Source organism: Lissotriton vulgaris, chromosome 3_1 (assembly GCF_964263255.1).
Source record: "Lissotriton vulgaris chromosome 3_1, aLisVul1.2, whole genome shotgun sequence".
Lineage (NCBI taxonomy): Eukaryota > Metazoa > Chordata > Amphibia > Caudata > Salamandridae > Lissotriton > Lissotriton vulgaris.
Genome location: NC_141689.1, coordinates 1,499,167,397 through 1,499,192,537, shown reverse-complemented (window position 1 = coordinate 1,499,192,537; position 25,141 = coordinate 1,499,167,397).

Sequence of the window (25,141 nt, the reverse complement as noted above, 5' to 3'; positions counted from 1 at the left end):
CACAAAGGCACCTCAGCTCTCACCTGGCTGCAGGAGCATGCACACAGGTGGATTTCCCAGAGGAGGGTGGGTCTGAGCTGTAGTGGTACTTATGCAGAAATAGGAGGAGTTCCTTGTATTAAAGGGCCCTACATAGCTTACCTATAATCAGGGCTTTAAGTGGGATGAAAAAACTGCGGGGTCTTTCAAAGGGGCGTGGCCAATGTAATTAAGGGCGTGGCTTAAAAACAAGTAAGCTGAAAGTCTGTGCTTAGCATAGTGTGCTGCCCGACTTGTATTTTGCTGTTTCTGTCATTGCATCCAAATATATGATACAACAAGTAACATCATACCTACAACAAGTCAGGACATATTGGCTTTGTCAATGGTTGTTAGTTGCATAAGATAAATACGCAGCAACTATGGCGTGTATATAATATTGAAAACGCTTCCACTTAAAGCCCTGGTGACACCACAACAATGTTGCTGCTCCCGAGTTTCAAAAAGAGAAGGGAAATCCAGAGAGAAAATGTTTCTCTTTAGAGGATTTCCCTTCCCCTACAACGCTCACCTGGCATGACGTCATGCCATAACTTCTCCAATAGTGAGAAGTGAGGAGGGTGAGCACACGCATATCGACGTGCCTGCTGTCACTGCAGTCTGGTGAAAAACAGACCGCCTATGCCAGGGCACAAAACAGAGCCCGATAGAGACCCGTTTCGAGGCCCCCTTTTAAAAACTGCTGGTGCTCAGCACCGGTGAGACCCGGCCCACTTAAAGCCATACCTATAATCACATTTCACCAGAATGAGAACATCTCTATGTGCAGCACGGTGTGTGCCAGGGACAGAGTATTGAGAAGTAGCCCTGCGAAGTACAATGCGGCTTGCTTCAGGCATACCTTTTTTTACACATTTAACTGCAGCAGCACACCCAATCGGTAAACTCTGCTCCACCAGGGGTTGGGGGACTTTTTTTGTCGAACTTCGCACTGTAAGCAAATACGGAGTAGCAGAGCTCTATAAACTCACCCACGGAGTGGTTGTATACCACCCACAATTAGTCCTAACAAAATGAGACAGCTTCCCAGTTAGCAAAGGACTCCAGCGTAAATCAGCATTGAACAAGACCCCCAGGTACGGGAAGACTTTAACGCATGTTAGAGTCCATTGTCCTATTTGGAAGGTTTGTGTCTTCTTATTTCTTGGGCTAATTACCTTCACACAAGACTTTCTGATGTTGGTACTGAGATCAAGCTCTTCCATGAAACCCACAAATGCATTTTTGAGGGCTTGTGAACCCCTGGCTGTTTTAGCCATAAGTATGATGTTGTCCTCATAACTCAGGACAGGCAGGGGCTGACATTTTACTTGCAGACAATCTATTCACCCCTCCACCAGAACTTGTTCTAGTTTGTTTATACATAGAGTGAATTGAAAGGGGGCCTTGAGACACATTGAGACTTAGTGTTAAAGCTATGGGAAATGGATGGCACAGTGTGGGCATGGAGATCCCTCAAGAAGACAACTGTGTCCTAGTCAACCCCCATGCCCAAAATGATTCTACAAAGTTTGTCATGGTTAACCCAGTAAAAGGTTAAATCCATGAAGGCCAAGAAAACAGATCCCTTTTGAGTCACTGTGTAGTCATTCAAAATTACGATTGAGATTCAAACACTAATCAATAGTTGATCCTTCAGGTCTGAAGCCATATTGGAGATCAGATAGTCTGTTATTATTCTGTTCAACAAGACCCCCTCCCCAGGACTTCAACAACAGCATCAATCAACGAGATAGGTCTGTAACACAGTGGACTATCCCTGTCCACTTTTTTTAATACTGGGACAATAACTGCAGAAGCTCAGGTGGTGGGGGGAACCTTTCTTCACAAGGGTATTCAGAACATTAGTTAAGACAGGGGCCCAGGAATCAATGTCGCTCAAGTATAGACCGGAAGGATCCTATCAGGAAGCAAGTCAGACAAAAGCAGTAGATCTTCCGTAAAGGGAGGCAGAGAAGCGTACAGCAAGTTAGCTGGTGTGCTTCTATGTCCTGGTATCTGCACAATGAACCGGCCACCAATGGGCTGAATCTGTAAGACCAGTCTGGATCAAGGATCTGTCGCAAGAACAACTACCCGGTGTGCAATCTGGCTGGATCCCATTATTTTCCAGCTCTGCTCTCCAGCAAAGACCTTGACAAAAGTGGAACTGAAGTCTTGGTACTGTCTGGTCAGAGGAGACTCAACCTGCAAATTAAAATATTTGCACATGTAATTGCAAGGTCGTCCTTGCTAGTTTTTTTTCTCCAGAAACGAAGCCAATGTAAACGTCTCTTGGCTGAAACACAATGGCAAGTTGCTGAGTGTGGGAAGGGGCCATCACTCATGAGAGGCGATATGTCTAGTGGATCATGATGCCCCTCCACTTCACCCAACTATGGTGAAACATAGCATTTTACACTCTGGGGATCTGCTTATTTGATTAATGCCATGTTGTTATTTTATGTGTACTTGCTTTAAGTCTTTAACCAAACCAGGATGTGATGTGGTAAAATCACATTAATAGGTCCTCCTGACTAAAAGGAGATGTGCTTCCCTGAGTAAAGTCACTGTAGCATGCAATTTGAGAAAGCACTAAATGTGTTTTTCACATGTCAATTTTGCTGGACTGTGTTACTGCAATAATAACTGTGTGATTAGATTCATAAATGCAAATAACCTAACTAACTTATTAGTGGACCACATTTATTTTCACTGGCCTTATGCCATGCAAGTGTAAATATATGTGACGCGATAATATGGTAATTAGAGCGAGTGTACTAATGAACCCATATCATGTCTTTCATTACTACTGTGCAAATGTCAAATTCCAAGTTATGACGGCAGTATAGAGTACCTGGCACAGATTGAATGCTACATTTATTTTATAGAGGAATTCAGGCCTAATAGTCTTTAGGACTTTTCATTGCGTACCAGTTATGGTTTCCATATCTTTTGTGTGTGCTGTGGGTTGCAATCCAAATTATAACTTGAATTTTAATGTTTTTCCTATTTTGATTTGCAACCATAATATCAATGTAACTTTGTTTTTTACAGAGGCTTTCTAAGATGTTTTTTTTAATATGTTAATATGCTATAATCTCATCTAAACATAACTTTGCTTTAACATTCGTTTTTTCTGTGATTTTTTTTTTACCTCATCCACCATTTCCTCCTGCACAACCAACGGTGGACAGCCAGCCCCTGCTGTACCCAGCCTTTGGCCAGTCAGGGCAGTATCAGTATGTCACCCTATGCCCATTTCTTCTGTTTTGGTTTCCAAACACTGTGATCGGTGCACAACAGAAATTCTCTGTGACAATCAGGGAATCAGAGTGCATTGATGCATGAATCGCAGATGGATTTGTTATTCCGCTATAAAGACACAGGTTCTCATATCTCAGAGCTTTATTCTTTACAACTTGTCTCAACCCTGTCCCTACTCTAACTACCCTAGTTCCTGTCCCTGGCTCCTCCTGTTCCTGCTCCTCCCTCTAACTCCACCCCCCAACCACTAGACTACATCACACAATCCTACAGTGTGTTGTCCTACAATTTAAAATGAAGGCTCCTCAATGGACATGGAAGCTTTTAGCTCCTGTTGTCCATTTCAAATTCGTAAACCTCTTAAAGCAGAGTCCATGTTTTCTTAAAATATATATATAAAAAAACACCCAGCCAGGGTACAGGTCAGACCCAAGAGCCTACGCATGTTGGAAGGCTGTGTGCAGCGGAGGTTGACAGGATGTGACAGTTTAGCAAATGTTTAGCAAATAAAAACGTTTTGGTACCACTGGAACTGTACCCCATTGTTGATAAAACTCCATATGTTAAGTGTAAGCTAAAAAATCCTAGTGTCTGCCAAATCATATATCAGTCTGTGATATCGCATCACAGGCAAATAAAATCATTTTTGGCCTCACTTTGCACCCCTTGCCAATTTTTACTGAAACCTGAGATTCCGGCAGATCTTTGATAGGGCACTGAGTTATTAGCATATCAAATATATTTTACTGCCCCCCACCCCTTCAAATGTTCCCCCCTTTGATTGATGTTCACAACACCTGACATATAAACCGTCAATTAAACATGGAACTCTTGGATGTGGTATATGAGAAAGAAATCCCACAATTGGGGTCGGTGGTTCAGAACTTTCAATAGGGCAATGTGATACGGATATTCACAAGCAATATCATTGTCAGAGGTACACGGCGCACAATATGAGAGTATATAAGAAATTTCAATATGCACAGTACAAATGGGCACCTGTCACGGTGGCTTACAATAAAATATAACCGTGCTATAAAAAACATAGATGTTTAAAATTAGCGTGAAATGTAAAGTACTCAAACAAACTAGAAGTCCTGGGTGTTCGAGTCTACTATGTGTAAAACAATAAAAAAAACAGGAGATTAAACTAAATGGGGGGCGGGGTGGGGGGGCAAGAGTGGACGGGGAGGAATTAATCCGGATCCCCTCAATGTGCTTGCCACTTGGCAGGGCTTGCATTAATCTCCCCACAGCATAGCACTCTAATCCCCTCATGGAACCTACCCTTCTGTGCTTCTCAGCCCCATCATCTCACTATAGCGCACCTGGCCATATCTCACTTCCACATTCAGATGATGAGACCTCCCGGGAAGAACCCCCAGATTCTCCCTAACCTTCATTTGCTTTCCACACCTCCTGCCACAAAAGGTGCAATTGAGCATCTATTGCACCTCACTCATCTTCCCTATGCAGGGCCGGGCCCCCAGCCTTGGCACAATCTCTCACCAACTATTCACAACTCACCATCACCAGGCCGGGAGTTGGGTTACATGTCAATGCAATCAGCCTCTTAGCTACTATAATTGCCAGATCCAAAAACCTGTTACCCAGTTTCTGGGGAAACTGACCCAGCTACCACACCTCCAGGGTGCATGTTAGTTTCCAGTTCTGTGTCTTATTGACCCTTTGTGTCATCGCCAACCAAACCACTTGAACATTGGGGAAGGACTATGTCATGCAACAAAGTTCTACATTCTCAAATGCGCAGCGTGGGCATTCCCTGGGTGCACCCCCATAAATAGCCGTCAGTCTTTTTGGGGTTAGGTAAGTCTGATATAAGTAGCTAAACTGTATCACCTGAAAGTCAGTGTTGCAGGATACCTTCTGTAGAGAGGCCAACATCCTGGCCCAGTACCTAACAGACAAGGTCCTACCCAATGCGGTCTCCTACCTGTCTCAGAGCGCAGTTGGAGGTTTTAGTATCACCCCTTTCAGGGTCCCATATAACCACTTTACCAAATGGTGGCCCATGCCCAATGTTAGCAGAGGCTGGAAAACGGGATGTGGTTCAGGCTGAGCCACGCGTCCACCTCATAAATCTCTGAGGGCCTTGACCAGAGCCTCGTAGACAGGAAAATGGCCAGGAGGTAAGCCCCTTGTGTCGATCAGAACATCCAAGGACACCAGATATGTCAGTTTCACAACAGTCAGTGACCATGACTAGGCCAGCCCCTGCCCAAGGGACCAGTCGGGTTGCAGTGAACAGAGTGGGGGGAATCTCCATGGGGAAGGTTCACCAAGGGTAATGAAAGAGAATACAGCGGTAGGTTTGAGGTCCCTGTCAAACCACGCCACCAACACCGGAATGCAGTCACTAACAGTGTGCCATCCTCCCTACTCCCAGGCATGCATCACAACCGTAGGGCTAGTCCCATAGCCCCGTCCAATGGCCACCCACCCTCCCAGTCCAGTTCAGTCAAGTTTGTATCAGCTTGCCAGTAGGTTCTCAAGTTTGGCTGCCGGGTACTAAAGCCCAAAGTTACGTGCTTCCAGCCCCCTTCAAAATAGGTTTCCTAAGGGTATCCATGGAACCCCTATGGCATCCCCAATCCCAGAAAAGGTCTAGCAGCAGTACGTCAAGAGGTTTGAGCCAAGAGGGTGCTAACCAGACTTGAAAGTTGGAAAAATAATACAGTAAGTGAATCAGCGAGAACATCTTTGCCAATGCTATTAGTGCCAATATAGGAAGACGAATGGACCTCCAGAAGGACACCCAACCCTTAGGAGAGCACCTCAGGACCAAGAATACTCTCTCATAGGTCATCTAGGGTATGATAGACCTGCACACCCAAATATCAGAATATTGAGGTGGCTCAAATGACTTCAAGGGGTATTTACCAGGTTTCTGCACAGCAGGAAACATTGGAAAGACATGTGTCTTGATCAGATTCGCCCTCAAGCCCAATAGGACACCAAAGTCACACAATAGTTAAAGCATAAATGGGACATACATGGCCATATCGGAAACATAAATTAAGAGGTCAACTGCATACAGGGAAATCAAATGGTCCTTGTTTCTCTGCTGGGTACTTCGCCCCCTCAAAGCCTGCAGCCACCTACATTGGTTCTATGACCAGTGCAAACAATAATGAGGACAAAGGGCAACCTCTTCTCTGGTCCCCTTGCAGACATCATAAGAGAATGAAATGATTCACTGTGAGTCCTGCTTCAGGCCTTTCCACTGGGCAGGCAGGAAACATCACCAAATATTAAGTGAAGTATTACGCTGGGGTATGAAGCCACACTGGTCAGGCTGGATCAATGTGCATAAGTGAGAAAGGAGAGGCAACGCCAATATTTTATTTAATATAAAAAAAATCCATGTTCAACATGGATAATAGGCGGTACGCTGTAGTGGGTGTATCCTATGCAGCTGTTTTGAGGAGAGGGATGACCACTGCATCCCTTGTGGTAGCTGGGATCTCTGTTACACTGAGGGCTCTATTATATATAGTTAGCAAGCGAGGGGTTAACAATGCAACAAAAGCAGAATAAAATTCCACAGGGAATCCATTTGGATTAGATATTTGCCAAGGGCCATACCTTTGATCGCACCCTTGACCTCTTGGGGTGCAATAGGGCCTCCCAAGCCCTCCAGTTCAGTGGGAGGGGGGGGGCAAAGCTCTTAATATTAGAAGGGCAAGGAAAGTTGAAATGTCCAGGCTTGGGTCATCCAGGCATCTCTCCTAAAGCTGCACGTAATAATTATGGGAGACCCTATTGATCTCTACCTGGTAATAGACTTGCCTCCTCGTCGGCCATCAATAATATAAAAGGGTTCCCATGAGACTTGGGGCATACCAGTCAGGCCAGGAGCCTGCCCACTTTGTACTCCTCTTCATGGCCCTGTGCAATGTAGAAATTGCAATCATGGCACAGGAGCTTCTCCAATAGGACACTGTAGCTTACCTTAACTTTGGCCAACCATTCCCATGCATCCGGATTAATATCCAGTTGATTACGCGGTTCATTTATAGTCCCATATAACAGCACCAGCTAACAATCCAACTGTTGTTGAACCCACACTGAGGACATCATGCAATTCCCTGGATGACTACTTTAAATGCCTCCCACTCCACAAGGAAGGTGTCCAAATCATGCGCAAAATAGTCCGAGATGACCTCCTGGAGGCTGTACCAATAGGTGCTGTCTTCGAGAACCGAAGGGCAAAGCTCCCATGTCAGGATCACTGGCCTGGGGATACCTGACTGGAGGCTTTTGAGGAGCGGATTATGATCCAATATGGTCTGTCCCAAGTACTCTGTATGATAAAACAGAGTCCAAAGAGGTGCAGAGCAAAGGACCTTATGTAGCCGAACATGGAGAGCATAGAGACTTGAGTAGTAGTAGTAATCCCTGACTCCAGCATGTTGCACCCTCCACAGATCCTCTAGCTCCCAGCCCACAGTCCAATCCCTAAACCCCCTCACCACTCAATGGGTCACAGCCCCTGGTAAAGGAGAGGTGGAACAATCCAAAGATGTGTTGGTGATACAGTTGTAATCCCTTCCCACAATCAGGTCGCAGCTGTACAAATAGCATATCATGTAGATAGTCAGATGAAAAATTCCAACTGGTCCTGGTTGGGGGTGTAGATACTACCCAGGGTCAATGGCTTCCCTTCTAGTCTCCCCTCCACGAAAACATATATACCGTCTCTGTTAACATGTGACTGCAGAGCTTCGACGGGCACACTTGACTTAATCCAAATTGTGGCACCCCTGCAATAGGCTGAATAACCAGTGGCAAACATCTGAACCCTCCAGCACCTTCTCAGATGGTGTGCCTCTTCAGTGGTGAGATACGCCTCTTGTAGAAGAGCTGTATCTACATCCCTGCGTTTAAGGAACATATATATATATATTGTGTTGGTGAGCAGCCAAACCCATGCCTCGTATTTTCCAAGTGAGTAATTTTTGTTCCTTATGAGCCATAGGCTTGATCATGTATTGTGGGTAGAGAGGTGACAACCTCCCCCAATTACAGCCCCCCACTATCTGCTGAGACATTGACCCCAGCACTGGAACCCAGTGAACAAGAACAAAAGCCCAGAACTTACTGCCCCGAGGGCAGACTGACAACGGTCATCACTCACCTGTGGTCATGAGTTTGTGTGAGGGAGGACAAGCCATTTAAACCAACCCCATAGGTGAAACACCTCTCCCATCGAACACAATCTGATGTGTAAGCTAAAGTCAGCACAGTGGGTAGGCAAGAAGGAATAAATGCAAGCACTCTCATCAGCACACTAATTGGCAGCCCCCCTCGACCAGGCACTCCCCCAGGGTCCTAAGACATTCAGCAGAACCAAATCTTCCCACCCACAGAGTCCCCAGGAGGTCATCTGCTGAAACATCACAGTGACAAGAACAGGATGTCTCTATGTGGGCAGATTACACTCAACACAGTGATGGTGAAAACATACAATAAGCAACAAATGTTCACGTCATACATAGACTGTTGTGTAGTTCCTACTAATCTTTGGGACATGCTCATTGTTTGGAGAACATAAACTAAGGGCCTTGTGTCAAGACTTATTCCGGACGCCCCCGCAGGATATGTTGGACCATAGACCAGCTAGGTCACAGTGCCACCGTAAGCCCCCCTAACCTACCAGGGAGCAAATCGTTTCTGGCAACCAATGAACATGACAGCCCTAACTCATCAGGGAGCATGGAAACAATTCACTCAGTCACTCGTGCTTACTTATGTTCAGAGAAATATAACGAGAATATTCAGTGTAACGTTTTCAATAATATTTATTGAACCAAAGATATTCTTGCATAAAATACATGTGCTGCAATGATTAAGAGACAGAGGCAGATAAATGTGTCTACAAGCACCAAGAGCATAAATAGTAGATATAGTTCTACCATTGTGCTAAACAATTGTATGAATGCAGGCATAAAAACAAGACAGTAATCGCGTACTCCTACTATGCAGACCCTATTCTAAGTGTACCTAGAGTGTGTGTAGGTGAAAAGCCAAGAATGTCCAAAAGGGACGATCCAACTCCAATACCTGATAGGATGAAGTGAAGGACTCCGTCTTGGTCATGAACTGGACACTCCTCAAGAGACGTCAGACTGATGCATGGTGATTTCTCAGCATGCAAGGACCTTCGATGTCAGAGGAAGTACCTCCTCTACTAATCTATCGAAATGCTCATCTTTTATAATAAAAAGAAGCCTTGCGATGTGCCTATAGATTTGTGATGTTATGGAAATGTAGATAGCCCTGTCACCCCGTGGATGAAGATAGTGATAACTTTTGTACGTGGTCCAAAACAAGACCTTGTACGTGATGTTGTGGATGTTGTGATAATGTTACACAAAGTTAGATGTGAAAACCAAGTTTAGTTTCAGAGAAACTAATCCAACATTGTCATGCATGCGAGTAGGGCCAAAGGTCACAGCTGGAAATGTTATTTGTGAGGAAAATGTAAGAAATAAGGTGCTTCGCTACATTGTCCTAACTCCGGAATATAACACCCACTTCTCATACTAAGAGTCGATATCTAAAAAAGCTATCTAAAAAAGGACAGCAGACAATTTTATTTATTTATTTTTTTTTAATTTTTTTTTCTTCACCATAACAAAGCATTATGAGCTTTACATGTATCACAATTTATCCATTACAATACTTTTTACATTATATTTTTTAAACTCCATCCTTAGATACTAACACACCAATAATACCTTCAGCTACAGAGGGAGAAAGAAAGCAAATACGAAATCTACAGAAAAGCAATAACAGTAGAGACAACATCTTCCCACCCCCACACCTAGTTGTTCCTTCTTTGCACCTCTTTCCATTTACATAGTGGCTCCCAAATCCTTCTACCCAGTCGTCTTCCACTCCTCCCCTTTCGAGCATAAATGTTTTCCTCTATATTATATGCATACAGGGTATTTGCCAGCCAGCATTGGAATTTCGGAGGGTTTTTATCTAGCCAAGCCCTAGCTATTGTTGGCCTGTAGACAGCCATTATTACAAACAGAAATTCAGCATATTGATCCTGTTCCCCTTCAGTCACACCTAACATAATCCAAGCTGGTGTAAGGGATATCGCAATACCCAGTGATCTTGCCAAAAACCCCTCAATCTCATTAATCAATGTTTGTAATTGGGGACATGTTGCGAAAATATGTACACTATCTGCTTCCAGCGCATTGCATCTGGGACAGTTGATTCCTGTATTCCCACCCCATTTTGCGATCTTTGCAGGCGTAAAGTACAAAAAATAGAGTGTTTTATAATGCTGAGACTGCAGCGGGGCAGCACATAGTATCGTACAACCTAAATTCAAAGAATCATAAAACAAATTACTTTCAACTCCCAATTTGTCCGCCCATTTCTTGCTAAATTTATCTAAATCATCCTGCTTTTCTTTCACCAGTGCTGCATAAAAGGATTTGATAGAACAATCCCCCATCAATTTTATTTTCTCCATTATTTCTATTTTATTAAAACCTGCTGGGCCTCCGACTTTGTTATTAAGAAAACTTCTAACCTGTAAATATTTGAAAAACCCCCTATTATGTATGCCATATGTGTCTCTTAGCTCTGAAAATGGCTTAAAACCATCCTGTGAGAATAGATCTCCTATTTGCGTGATCTCCCTTAGAGCCCACTCTGCCATTGTGTGATCTGCAAAAATTTCCTCAGGGAGTGACCTATTGTTGATTAATGAAACATACCTATTATACCTCCCCATCTTTACTTTCTTTAAAAATGCATTCCACACTGTGACTGCCGCTTTGACAGTTTTAAACCTAGTCCTCTTAAAGTAGCTATAATCTATACATTTTAGGAAACAGTTCTGTGCATTTACCCCAAGTGCGACAGCATAAACCTCTGTAGACATCTTCTGCAGTCTTACATCATCAGTGTTGCCTCCAATAAGACCTTGAATATATTGCAGCACAGTAGCCATATAATATAAACGAAAGTCTGGTGCACCCCATCCCCCTTTTTCTCTGGGGAGTGTCATATACCTATAAGCCCTCCGGGTCTTACCTTGAGCCCATATAAACCTATTACATATGGCCTCTATACCATTAAACCAACTGGCTTCAAACAACAAAGGTACAGCCCTGAACACATACAAAAATTTGGGTAAAATCATCATTTTGATGATGTTTGTACATCCAACTAACGTCAGGTGTAAATTGTTCATTTTTTTCAAATCTTTTTTCATTTGAGCTATCAAGGGATCCATATTCTTTTCCACAATCTTACCTATTTCTGCTGTTATTTGTACCCCTAGATAAGTTGCCATATTCGTCACTCTATCATCATTACAAATTACCCATTGATTTTTAACTATCTGAGTTTTAGTGATGTTCAAACTATATCCTGAAAACTGACCAAACCTCTCAGCCTCTGCTTCAATTGCCCTAATGGCAGCTGTAGGTTCTGCGGTCAGTATGGCGACGTCGTCCGCGTAAGCTAATGATTTAAGTCTACAACCATTGAGAACTAAAGGTGGTATCTGCTGATTATTTTCCAACTTTCGTATATAGGGGTCAAGGTATAAAGCGAAAAGCAGGGGAGAAGAGGGGCAGCCCTGCCTTGTGCCTCTCTGGATATTAACTGCCGCCGAGTAACCTCTATTGACTCTTATCTTAGCCGTCGGGTTTATATATAATGTCTGCAGAGCCTTTATAAATCCTGGTCCTACACCGTGCCACCTCAAAACATCCCATAAATATCTCCATGAGACCCTATCGAATGCTTTTTCGGCATCGAGAAACACCGCTGCCATTGGGTCTTCCAGGATGTCTGCTACATCAAATGCCGTGATTACTTGCCTAGTATGCTGGGTTGTTCCCTTACCTGGAATAAATCCATGCTGAGAAGGAATAACCAAGGATTCAATTATCCTAGATAGTCTTTTTGCCAAGATTTAGGAGAACACCTTAACATCGGCGTTCATTAAAGTAATGGGTCGATAGGAGCCCGGGACGTCTACAGGTTTGCCTTTTTTTGGAATAACAATAATATCTGCGCCTCCCCAGGATTGTGGAGCAGATTCACCCATTTGCGCTAGCAACATCACATTAAACATATCTGCTAACAAGGTCGATTGAAAGACTTTATAAAATTCTATTGGGATCTGGTCCGGACCAGCAGCCTTCCCGGATGGCAGCTCCCTCAAGGCCTCAGTCAGTTCATCCACCTTAAATTTCTCTTCCAGCTTTTTTCTGTCTGCCTCTGCCAACACCGAGGGCTCTATCTCCCTCAGATAAGCCCTTATGTCCTCCTCTCTTTCATACCCATCTGATACATAAAGCTCCATGTAAACTGTCTAAAAACCTCTCTAATCTGTTCTGCACCCTTAACCTTGGCTCCCTGACCGTTTTTAATCTCTTTAATGTCAGCCATCCCATCTCTTTGTCTAGCTCGAACAGCCAATATATGACCAACTCTTTCGCTAAGTTCATACGCCTTTTCCTTATTGGCTACATACTTCTCAACGGTCTTTTTTGCCATCCCATCCATAACTTCTGCTTTGAGGGCGACTAACTTCAATAATATCTGCTCAATTGGAGAGTGTGCATGTATAGCCAACATAAGTTCTTCCTCTGCCTCTCTGATTAGTTCGTTATCTCTTTCTGCTTTTTCCTTCTCCATTCTTTGAGCACTAATAACATAACTCAGGGTTTCTCCTCTTATTCCGGCTTTAAAAGCATCCCACACAATCCCTGGTGTAGCAGTACCTCTATTGATCTCCCAAAATTCCTTAATCCATTCACTCATTCTTTCCCTATAAGTTTGATCCTGGAGAAGCATTCTGTCAAACGTCCATTGTCTCAGCTCTTTATTTCTCCTTTGCCCAAGTTTTGCAGTTAACACTAACGGGCTATGATCTGATATGATCCTTGGTTCTCTTACTATCCTTGCACCATCTATCAGACCTCTCGTGATTAAAAAATAGTCCAGCCTGACCAGTGTCTGATGAGGAGCTGAAAAGAAAGTACTCCCATCAAGATTCGGATGGCAATTTAACCATGGATCTTCTAGAGAGTTATTCCTTGCCATATCTGCTAAGGCCCTGTAGGTTCTTCTTTTTCTCCCCAAATATTTCCTATTAGAATCTAAAAAACTACTATCTGTGTCATGAATATTCAGATCACCACATAAGATTATAGGCTCCGGCCACTGTGCGAGTTCCGCGTCTAGAAATTGAAAAATGTCTGGATCATCTCCAGTAGACCCATAAACCGAAACCAGCGTGAAAGTTTCTCCCCTAAACATTAGTTCTGCTATAACCCATCTGCCCCACTGATCCTCCAACTTCCTCTTAACCAGTGTATCCTGTCTCTTGCCCAGAATCACCACCCCTCTCGTCTTGGTATTCTGATTGGGTTTTGCTAAAACATTAAAGCCAAGTTGATCCAATAGGTAAGCCTTGGTACCCTCAATGTGTGTTTCCTGAAGGCACACTAGATCAGGTTTTAGCGATTTTAACAAAGAAGCAGTTTTTAACCTCTTATTTAACTCATTAAGTCCGCAAATGTTTATTGAAACTATTCTACAGGTCATTATAATTCATAGTTTTTCCTATTTCGTATATACATCTAAACCAGCAGTATTTATTAATTTTCTTTGTTTTCTTCCCCATATTTTTTCCTGGAATTCTATTGTGTATCTTACTCCATGCATCTTTTTTACCTCTTTTTTCTTCACCATGTTTGTGCCCAAAACCAACGTGTTTGTCTCCCCCCCCCCACCACCCTCCCCTCACCCCCCTTACCCCCCTCCCCTTAAGAGCCCCCCCCCCTTGCTACAGGCAAATAGGCCAATCCTGGCCTATGTGTAGCCCCCTGTAGTCTGCAGAATCGCTACTCTCTCCTATCCTTTTCTCATCTCTGTCCACTATTGCTAAAAATTGCTAAATACATTTATTTAGTATTATCATTTTACGGGGTCTTTGGTGGAGTTCTTACAGGAGACCTCGGTGGAGTTCTGGTTCTGGTTCTGCTCTCCTTTCCTTTATCAACTTCCGTAATTTCTGCTAAATATTCTGCTGCTTTTATCTCAGATGTAAACATTCTGGTATAACCTTTCCTGATTACTTTCAACCTTGACGGGAACAACAGATAAGCTTCTGCCCCTTGTTTTTGGAAGGGCCCTATCATCTGTCTTAACTTCCACCTTCTTTCCACGGTAACGTGGCAAAAGTCTGGCCTAGAGAAAAAAGTATTCCCATCAACTGTCTTTCTTGAGTCAGGCCTAGCTTTATCAATTATTTCCTGTCTCGCTAAGAAATTTCCTAGGAAAACCAGCATTGCTCTTGGGCGCTCACTCTCATGCCCCCCCCGGTTTTTCTTAATGAAAAGCGGATATCTATGTGCTCTCTGCACTTCAACATCCCAGTGCCATTTTGACTCTGAAAAGGCCTCTTCCAAGATCTTAACCACATATCCTCTGGGGTCCTGCCCTTCCTTTCCTTCCTCCAGTCCCAAAAGTCTCACATTGTTTCTCCTTTGGCGATTTTCAAAACTTTCTAACTTCCATTGGAGGTCTTCCACCACCTTCTCCTGATCCGCTTTGAAATCTGCCATTCTGTCACTTCATCTTCCACCCTGCTTGTCCTTTCCTCAACTTGCGATACTCTCCCCTCAACCTCTTCCTGCTTTCTGCTTACTTTTCTTAACGATGCTTGAAGTTTTTTTGTGTCTCTTTTTGCTCTTCGACTCTCCATTCTTGCCTCAGTCTGCATCTGTTTCAAAGTCCCAAACAGCATTTCAAGAGTTACGTTTTGAGTTTTCTGCCTCCCCTCCTTTTCCGCTCCTTCCTGCTCATTTTCCTGATAGGTCTCTGAGGTAGCAGAGTAGTCCCATGATAATTTCTTACTCATGCTACTCCTTGATCCTCTTCCATTTCTCTTTTTACCACCAGCTCCCCTTTTCTTTTTAGTCACTAATTCACTGGAGCCTTTACTAGTATCCGAATCAGAGGTATGTTCAGTGCAACTCCCCTCCTCCTCAGATTCTTGTTCACTAACATCTGTAGAATCTGAACCCTCATAAACTGAGAAGAACTCAGGGGAACCTCCCCTCATGTTTCTATCTATATTTTTGCTGTTTTTGCCAATGTCATGGTCCGAGTGTAACCCTTGCTGCTCCGTAAGACTCTGGGTACTACCCCATCTTGACTCGGCACACTGCATAGGTTTGCTATGTGGCCCTATCTCCACAGATAGTAGGGCGTCTAGCATCTGCATGTTATTGTGCTTTTCTAGCTTTTCTAGCCGATCTGTAGCGTTGTCATCATTGCCGATGTTCTTACCGGCCCCCTTGCTCACCTTCGCGGCTTCTGCGGTTTCTGCGTTGAGCTCTGGTTGCAACAAGCCGTCTACTGCAGTGTTCGGTGGTTGCCCAGCAACCAAGCCTTCGACGCTTGCGTCCTCGCGGTCCGCCGACTCAGCTTCCGCGTTCAACTCCTTTCTGTCTCCCTGGGCGCCCGCAGCCGTCAGCGGTATCGCTACCTTCCGGGCCATTGTTTCACTCTGCTGGGGCTCGATTAACTGAAGCTCTATCCACGGGACTGCTGGAGACGCTCTTGAGATGAAGGACTCTGGTAAGGTTGCCTGCCGCTTCTGATCTTTTGCCATCACCGTCACTGTTTGTGCGCGCAGGGTTTTTCCATCCATTGATAATTCCTTTGCAGTATTAATCACTGCCGATCGGGTCTCAGGTCCCACTTCAGTCTTCTTCTCTTGTTTTTCGGGTTTCTTAGTTAATGCGCTCTTCGAGGATCGATTAGGAAGTTTTTTCAGAGACGTAGCTTTTGGAACTGCCCCCTCTCTTACTGCAGCGGCTGAGCCTTTAATCGGCCCTGTGGTTGCTAGTTTGTCTCTGTCCGCCTTGGCTCTTTGGGACATCTTGAAGGGTGCTTTCTCGCTACTTACAACACTTTTCCAGCAATTAATCCAGTTTTTCACCTTCTTTGTCGTGAGACCCCTCAGCCAGCCTGGGTTAAATGCTTCTGCCGTGCCACGGTATACCAGGTTAACCAGACCCCACATCCCTAGATTCACCAGTCCTTCACCATCCTAGGATAGGAGAGAGAGAAAATGCGACTTCTCTCTACAGAGCTACAGCGGCCATCTTGAGACAGCAGACAATTTTAAAAACATTTCAAAAACTACTCTTAAAAGTATTTAAAAGCGGGCTTTGCAATAAAATATATATTAAAAGGCATTATATTATTTGAGATCCCAAGCACTCAGAAAGACATGGTGCCTAGAAAAAAGAAAACGCTGTTTTGGTATATTTTGTTTAAAAAGAGACCAAATTGTTCCTGCACGGATAAAGGCCAATTGTTTATGTGTTCTGAGTGGTAGATGCAAAATTGTTGTTGCACACAACCGCAGATGTTCCCAGAGGTGCACCTCATATCATGTTTATGGAGCAAATGTGATTCCATCCAGTTCCCATAGCAGGTGCTGAGGGAGGTGTTGTATCCCTCAAGTCATCCGCAGAACAGTTGTTCACATCACTAGGAGCTGAAGCATCACAGGGTGGCTCTAGAATGCATTCATCATCGATGTAATACGCTGGGGACAGTAATACGCATGGACCTTTAAGGAGTCCATCAGTACTTCAGTGTCCGGTGGCGCAACCAATTTTGATCCCAGACATACATCCAGGATGCATTCTTGGGTGTAAAGCAGGCAGCGGAAAACAAGTTGTATGCAGTCCAGCCAGACAGGCCTGAATGACAAGAACCAGTGCTCATTTAGTTCTTGAAGCTGAGGTGTGCCACACCAGTGTATCATGTGCTCACGGCAATGCAGCACTAGCAATGCTGTCTCCTTTCCGGGTTGACCTGGGACATTCTTTATGGAGTAAATAGGATCAAATCTGTATTCCAGCCTCAAGTAGCAGGACAAGCGGGTTCACTACAGAAACGCTTCACAACAGAGTGTATGGGAGATGGTATAACTCAGAATATCGTCTGAAAGGCGCTAACAAAGCAGAGCCAATACATTTAAAAAAAGTGCACTATTCCATTCGTATCAAACATGTTAGAGATACAATGGATCAGCTCCCCAGAATGCAGCGGGAAGTTAGTGTAGAGTAGTGCCAGTATCTCTGACTAGGACCTTGCAACCTGGAGATCAAACATCTCTTTGGCTGAAGTTAAGGCGACATCCTTCTGTAAAAGTATGTCTTTCAGGTGCTCAGGGAGTTAAATTTTATTTTGGAAACATTTATCGAAGGCCATAGCGTTGCCTCCCTATCTGTGTGGGCAGTTTGAAACAGTACTTGTGTACAACAAGTGACTATGCAATTAACCGTCATTAGATAAGCAATGTCTGGTTCCATTCCCCAGGAACCTTGATGATTCAGCATCAAATAGCTCCCATTCAAGAGCAGTCTGAATACATGATGAATCCCAGCAGCTGGGGAACCCTTCAGATAACAAGATACATTCGCCATTGAAGCATTGCATGCCCCGTGGAGAAAAATGTCCTTGCAAACCAAGGAGCCGCTTAAGTCGTCTTCACAGTCGGAGCCAATAAGAAAAACTTCTGTGTCCCCATTCGTGCATCTAAACCTGAACAGTAATTCACAATGCTCTTCATATATCCTTCCCTTTGCACGTCATATATGCCTACCTGTTGGTATTGGGGACACTATTGGAATTGAAAGGTTGCGACAGGTAGGGTGATGTAACCATGGATTATCCAGTCAGTGGATGGAGTCTCAGCCACGGCAAAAGGTAATTGGTCTAATTTTTCAATGTGCAACATGGTATATTTCACATCTCTACGTGCCATTGTCATCTGTCTTACTGTTAGATAGGGTGCCAAAAACAGATTTGTTGATGTAACGCCATGGCATGTTGCCAAAACGTAATGTTTGCAATGTCCAGCTCAATATTACTATTGGCCGTAATTGTGACTGTCCATGTTGTAATGTGTCTGGAAAGATTCAGTACTCCGTACATCATCTCCTTGTGTTTGCATTGTTCGCCCTAAGTTGCAGGGTATGCCCAGACGTGGGTTCCTTGCTCACTTTGCACAAGACATAAGCTAACGTTGGCTGATGAGGGGTGTAACCCTGAAACCGGTCCCAAGATGCTTGTTTCCGGTCCAGGAAAGACCTGGCTTGGCCATTTGGGCTGGACTGTTTCCATGAGGGACAAGGTCAACACTGATTTGCATAAGCTGAGTCTGAACTGGAGTGGCAAAGTGAGCTAAAGGACGATGATGGATTCAACCCAGATCTGTGACTGGGGGTGAGTGTCTGGAAAGTTTCAGTACTCCGTACATCATCTCCTTGTGTTTGCATTGTTCGCCCTAAGTTGGCAGGGTATGTCAGACGTGGATCCTTTGGTCACTTTGCCAATGGGTTTAAGCTAGTGTTGGCTAATGAGGGGTGTTACTCTGAAACCAGTCCCAGGATGCTTGTTTCCAGTCCAGGGAAGACCTGGCTCGGCAGTTCGGGCTGGACTGTTCCCACGAGGGACAGGGTCAAGACTGATTTGCATATGGCTGGGTCTGAACTGAGGTGGCGAAGTGAGCTAAAGGACGATGATGGATTCAACCCAGATCTGTGACTGGTGGTGAGTGTCTCAAAAGTTTTAGTGCTCCATCCATCATCTCCTTGTGTTTGTAATATAGACATGTCTTGTTGTAGTATGTCAATTGCAGAAGACACTATGCTGCCCAGTGAATGCCGTTGTCAACCACAGCCAAAGCCTTTTTGAGGTTAGCCCTATCAATTTCGCACAATCTCTCAGCAGCTTCCTGTTGAGAAATCTTCCACAGCTCGTTGTATATTCTGAACAAAAAGCGCTTTTGGTGCGGATTCCGGGGACCTAGTAAAAAATCCCCGAGATCCATGCCATCAGAAAGAATGGACAAGTGTTGTTTCACCTGGGAGAGTGCAGAGGTTTTCAGCCTATCTAGGCATAACTCCCCAACACTATATGATGTCACCACCCTAGTCTATTTGTACATATTATTTTCAGGCCTTTTGATCCTAAACCCTTCAGTGTTACCAAGGAATCTAGACTGAGGCTGCTTGGGTCCACAGGTCAAACCAACCAACCCTCCCAACTGGGGTCTGATTAATTGAAAGAACTATTATGTATCATTGTGTCTAGTATATCCTCACTGAAGTGTGTAAAGTCCTGCCAATTCTCGAAACGTGAGAATGCACGAATATGTGGTGTGTTCAAATCTTTTGTTTTCGCTATACCCAAACATGACATTTGTTGTACTGTCTGGTTCAGGAAAAAAAATTGATGCGGTATGAGGCATACTCTAAATAAGGCCTCCATCCTCATACCCTGCAAATCTTTTGTCTCAAGATAGATTTTGTATCTAAAGTGTCTTTCCAAAAGTCGAAACCCTGTATAGAGAGGTGGAAAATAAAATAAGCAAAGTATATCAGCTTGGTGTTTGTTAGCATATTTTTCTTTGCTGGTGTAGGTGCAACCCAATTAATATGAGGCTGTGTCTGATGTTTTAAAACCTGAAAAATAAGCAAACTTCTGTGCAAAGGTTTTTGAACTACCTTTCGGCGGTGTTGGCCAGTGTTCCTATTGTGTGTAATTATAAACAGCGTTTGGGATACTAGTTTTGTGCAAAAAATGGTCAACATAATGCTAAACTTGTCTCAAAATTGCTTGTACCATCATACAATTCATCATTAGACAATTCAGCTGATTGCTCTAAATCCGAAAGCAAATTATGCCCAGTTTCAATTTTCCAATCATCAGAGAAAGTACTAGAGGTGATGATATCATTTAAAGACATTTTAAACATATTTTGAATTTTTAAAAGTTCAGTTGGACCATATACATCATTCGATACCCAGTCCCATAAAGATTCCTTCAGCAACTGGAACCGCTGCAATGTTCACCAGGGACAAGTCTCTTAGTTCACGGTGTGATGATGCATTTGTTTTAAGAACCAAGTTCACAAGTTGTACTGCAGAGCGTTCTGGGAGAAAGCATCCTTAAAGAAGTAGGAAAAAGACAGTTACTATATCAATCCACAGTACCAGAAAAAGTAATCCAATTATAATCCATAGATGTATTCAAGGAACAATGAAGTAAGTCTTTTTCAATCAAAGATAGAAAGCATAAACTAGAAGCTTGAAAGGGGGAGGCGGTGTTGGCAGCTCCGGTTCACTTGGTTCTGATGAGAAATCGTCATAATGCATGTAGTAGCCCAACACCGTCCGGTTTATTCTTGACAGCTCAGCTGGTGTTGTAGAACTGGTAGATGACTTAATCTGTGGTATTATGACAATTTTTCGAATTGAAATGACTGTACAGTTGTAGTTGTTTCAAATGGGAGAAGCATAATTTCATTGACGTTCACAGCGTCTCTTTGAAAAATTGAGTCTTCAGTCGTTAATAAAGCTTCCATCTGAACTTCCTGTATGGTAGCGAGAGGAGTGCAGCGGCTCCCCATCGGCCCACCTGGCCTAGTGTTGAGAATCAGCCACATAGTGTGGTTTGATCAGATCAATTGAGACAAAACCTTTGTCTCTGCGGCCGGCAAGGGCGGAAGAAGGACAGTTTTCGAGAACTAGGACAGGTACAGGCACTCTGTAAGATGGCCCAAATTCTTTCTTGTACACTTCTTTCTCTCTGACCAGGTCCCCAATCTCCGGGACCCAGGCAGGTCTTGCTGTTACTATTTTCACTTCCCCAGTGGCAGTGTTTTTTACTTGGATGTTGCTTTGTAAAGCTTGGTATTCTCTGAGGTCCTGTAAAACATCCAAACAATCCTTGTGGCCAAATTAGGTTTTTGCCACCTCTGTACTGCCACTATCGAGTTAGTGTTCCCACATTCTTACCCCAAACAGGAGCTCATAAGGTGTACAACCCCTCAGGCAATTTCTTGGCATGTTGTTAAGTGCATTCAGGACCCCATATAGGTGACTGACCCAACTACTGCCAGATGCCCAATCACCTTGCTGATAAGGATTGATTTAAGTCCGGGTTTTCCTATCGATTACCAAATTTCCCTCAGGATGATAGGGGGGGGGAGTACCGCAAGGTCACACTTAAACTTTCCATGACTTCTTTGTAAGCCAAAAAGTTAAATGCTAGACCCTTGTCGGAATTTAATGTGCCAATTGCGTACGTGCTGATAAAGACCCGCAAATCCTTTCTAACAGTTCGAGCATCAGCTGAGCTCTGGGGCCAAACCCACGGGAATCTAGAGCATGAAGCTACTGCCAACAACATGTACTTGTAAGCCCCATCTGAGTGTAAGGGGCTGTAGTCCTCCAAATAGACATGTGCAGGAGATTTTCTGAGATCAACAAAGGTGTTTGGGGTGAACGTGCTACGGTGGAGCCCTTCATCTTTTGTCAGATGTCGCATTTGAAGACAAAGTCCTTCGTCTGTTTAAAAAGACCTGGCCACGAATAGCACTGCTTTATTAGTGAAACAGTCGCAGTAACCCCAGCATGCAGCTAAATCCAGACCCTTGTTTACCTTTGTCTCAATTCCAATCTACAATCAGTGTTTGGTATTACACATCCCCCACTCCAGGAATCTGAACATACAGAATGTTTTGTGCATCTAACTTCTAGGAGTACTTAAGTGGAAAGCCTTTTGGCAGTGCTGAGCTGTTTCACGTGGCATAGACAACTATCATAGTTGCTCTGTCTATCCTTGTACTAGAGCGAGTTACTGCAGTAATGGCAGCAGTGCATACTGCTGGCTTGGCGGCTTTATCCGCCATTGAATTCCCTTCAATGTGAACGCCATCTTGTTGATGACTCAATGTATGAATGACATGAGCCCGTGGCAGCCCTTCTTTCATCTTCGCCACTTGTTCGCAACCTTTGGAATCCCTAAATCCATTCTTCCCCAATAATGTAAATATTCATTGTAGGACTGGGCACAGTAAAATGAATTACACACTATGAGTCTGGGGAATTCATTCTCCGTATTTTGTAGTGCCAGCATCAGGGCTTTTAGTTCTTCCAGCTGTGCCATACAGTCTCCTAGAGACTGGTTGCGTTTTTCCAGGAAGAAACTTTCTGTCCCGCATGCAAACTTTTACAATTGTGCATGCCACATAATATTTCTGTTTCATAACTACAGCCGGCTGGGCTGATCAATCAGTATAAATGATACATTCATATCGATCAAGAGGCAATATTTCATTTGGCAGAGGATATTCATAGTCTTACTGCAGGAATGGGTTTGTTTGAAATGCAGAATCACATCTGTAATCTACATCTGTTGCAGTGAGAAAGGTAGCCCGTTAAATCCATTGAAGATATAATGCTATAGCATTTGGGATGCCTGCCTTTGTAACAGCCTCCAGGGTCAGTACAAGGTCCATGACAATTACGCGTTTCCCCTGCGCTAGTGTTCTCTCTTCCTCACTACTGCAGTCTGTTCTGCTGTGAGTATATTTTCTATTGCTGCAAAATGCAATTCAGCGTTTCATACAAATGTGATTTCTAAGCAATAGGGACAGTGTTGGAGAGCTTAATACCAATTTTGAAAACTTTATTTAACAAAATTTATGTTGATGGTGAAAATACCCCGGGTACATGGGCAGAAACCGCAGTTACATTAATATTAAAACCTAATAAAGATCCACAATCGATATAGTCCTACAGACCCATGTCCCTATTAAACTCGGACTACAAACTTTTTACTGGCATATTGGCGGCGAGAGTGGCTAAGGTCATTAAGCCGGTAGTCCACTCGGATCAGTGGGGCTTTATACCTGGGAGGCAGCACAATGTGTTGACCTTCCAGGTAATGGGGGCTATTGATATGGCTTAAGTTATCAAAGTTCCGTTGGCAATAGTAGCTATAGACGCTGCTAAAGCGTTTGACCAAGTTAGGTGGCTTTATCTTTGGGGGACCTTAAAAATATTTGGCTTTCCCATAACTTTGTTCAAGCAATTAAGAGTGTTTATTTCTGCCCTAAAGCTAAGGTTTTGGTGAACGGAGTGCTAACAGACTGGTTTAACATCAGGAGAGGCACAAGACAGGGGTGCCCTCTGTCACCACTTCTATTCAATATTTACATTGAACCTTTTGTTAGCAAGCTCAGGCAGGATATTGTTATTCAGCCCTATAGGATGGGAGGGTTAGAACTTCTGCTCTCTCTGCAGACGACTTGCTCCTATACACAATTAATCCAACAGAGACCATACCACGGTTATTTGAGATGGCAGAACATTATGGTCAGGTCTCTGGCTATACAATTAATAAAGACAAGACGGAAATAATGGAGTGGAATCAACCCAACAGTCATCAAGGAGCAAAGTTTCAAATGAGGTGTTTAGGGGTTCTGCTAGTGCAGAGCCTAGAGGATATTCCAAAAGTCAATTGGAGGAGGACCTCGAAAGAGGTTGCTAGCTTACTTATAAGATGGGCTAATCTTCCTTTAAACATCTATGGGAGAGTTAATCTTGTAAAAATGATCATTGTGCTGAAAATTACCTTTTAATACAACACAATTCCCTTAACTTTTAAGCCAGAAGACATAGCCAAATTGCAAGGTAAAATAGGCACCTTTATATGGGCAACAAAAAGCACCACTTTCATATCAGACACAATGGGCCATAGACTAAGGTCGACCAGACAATAATCAATTTTACTTGCATTGCCAGGTCTATTAAAGGTCATTTCACCATTAGGATCGGTTTTGGTCCTGCCTTTTGTTGCCCTCAGATCATGCTGTGTTGCGTAAGGGGCAGCACTTGTCTTTCTCTTTTGGTCCATCTAACAGTTAGGAGTTCTAACTGAGGAATTTTCCAAAAACTATCTCACTCCTCAGTCAAATCTGATGGAGTGGAAGCAAGAGGCTCAAATGTGTAATTCAAATCTCCATCTACCAATAGAGTGGTGTTTTCTGTATATTCAGTGAGGACATAACCTAGAATACTCCTTGTTAGACCTGGCTTCATTGGCATGAGTCTCCCTTCCACTTTGATGGATTGCCTCCTCTGTTTTGTATGTTTTTGCTGGTTTTATGCTTTGGGCACTGTGTCACTGCTAATCAGTGCCACAGTGCAAGTGCTCCCTATGTTAAATTAATGTACTAATGGGTTATTCCATGAATGGGTTATTTGATGTATCTCTCAGCCCCTAGTACAGGGCCCCATGTGTGCCCAGGCTTGTAAATCAAATGCTGCTGTTGGGCTTACAGCACTGGTTGTGCCACCCACAGAAGCAGCTTGTAAAGTGTGTCTCAGGCCTGCCATTGCAGGGCCTGTGTGCAGTCTAGCACTGCTATGTCGACTTGGCCAAGTGCACCCACTTGCCAGTCCCTAAACCTTCCCTTTGCTTCATATTAGACACACATATGGTAGGCCCAAGGGCAGGGTGTATAGTAAGTATAAGGTAGGACATGCTCTGATGTGTGTAGCATGTTCCAATAGTGAATTACAGCCATTTTCGTTTTTCACTATTGAAGGCTACCTGTTCTCCATATGCCAGAATGAGCAGTTAGATCATTACATTCTTATAATCCTAACTGACTCAGGGAACATGGTAGAAATTCAAATTTAGTATGCCTGAACTCAGAATAATAAAATACATCTTTTGTAAAGTTGGTTTCAATATTCTGTGTTTGAAAATACCACTTTTAGAAAGTAGGTATTTTCTTGCCTAACTATCCAGGCCTGCCTCGGCTGGGTTGTGTATTCCTTGTGTGGGTTTGTGAGTGACAGGGTTGGGGGATTCCAGGAGACAGGCTGGGGCAGCCCAGTGGTGAATAGCGAGATCTGCATCTAGATCGGAGGGAGGAGTTGCACCTGGGACCTGAATAGGGCTGGGC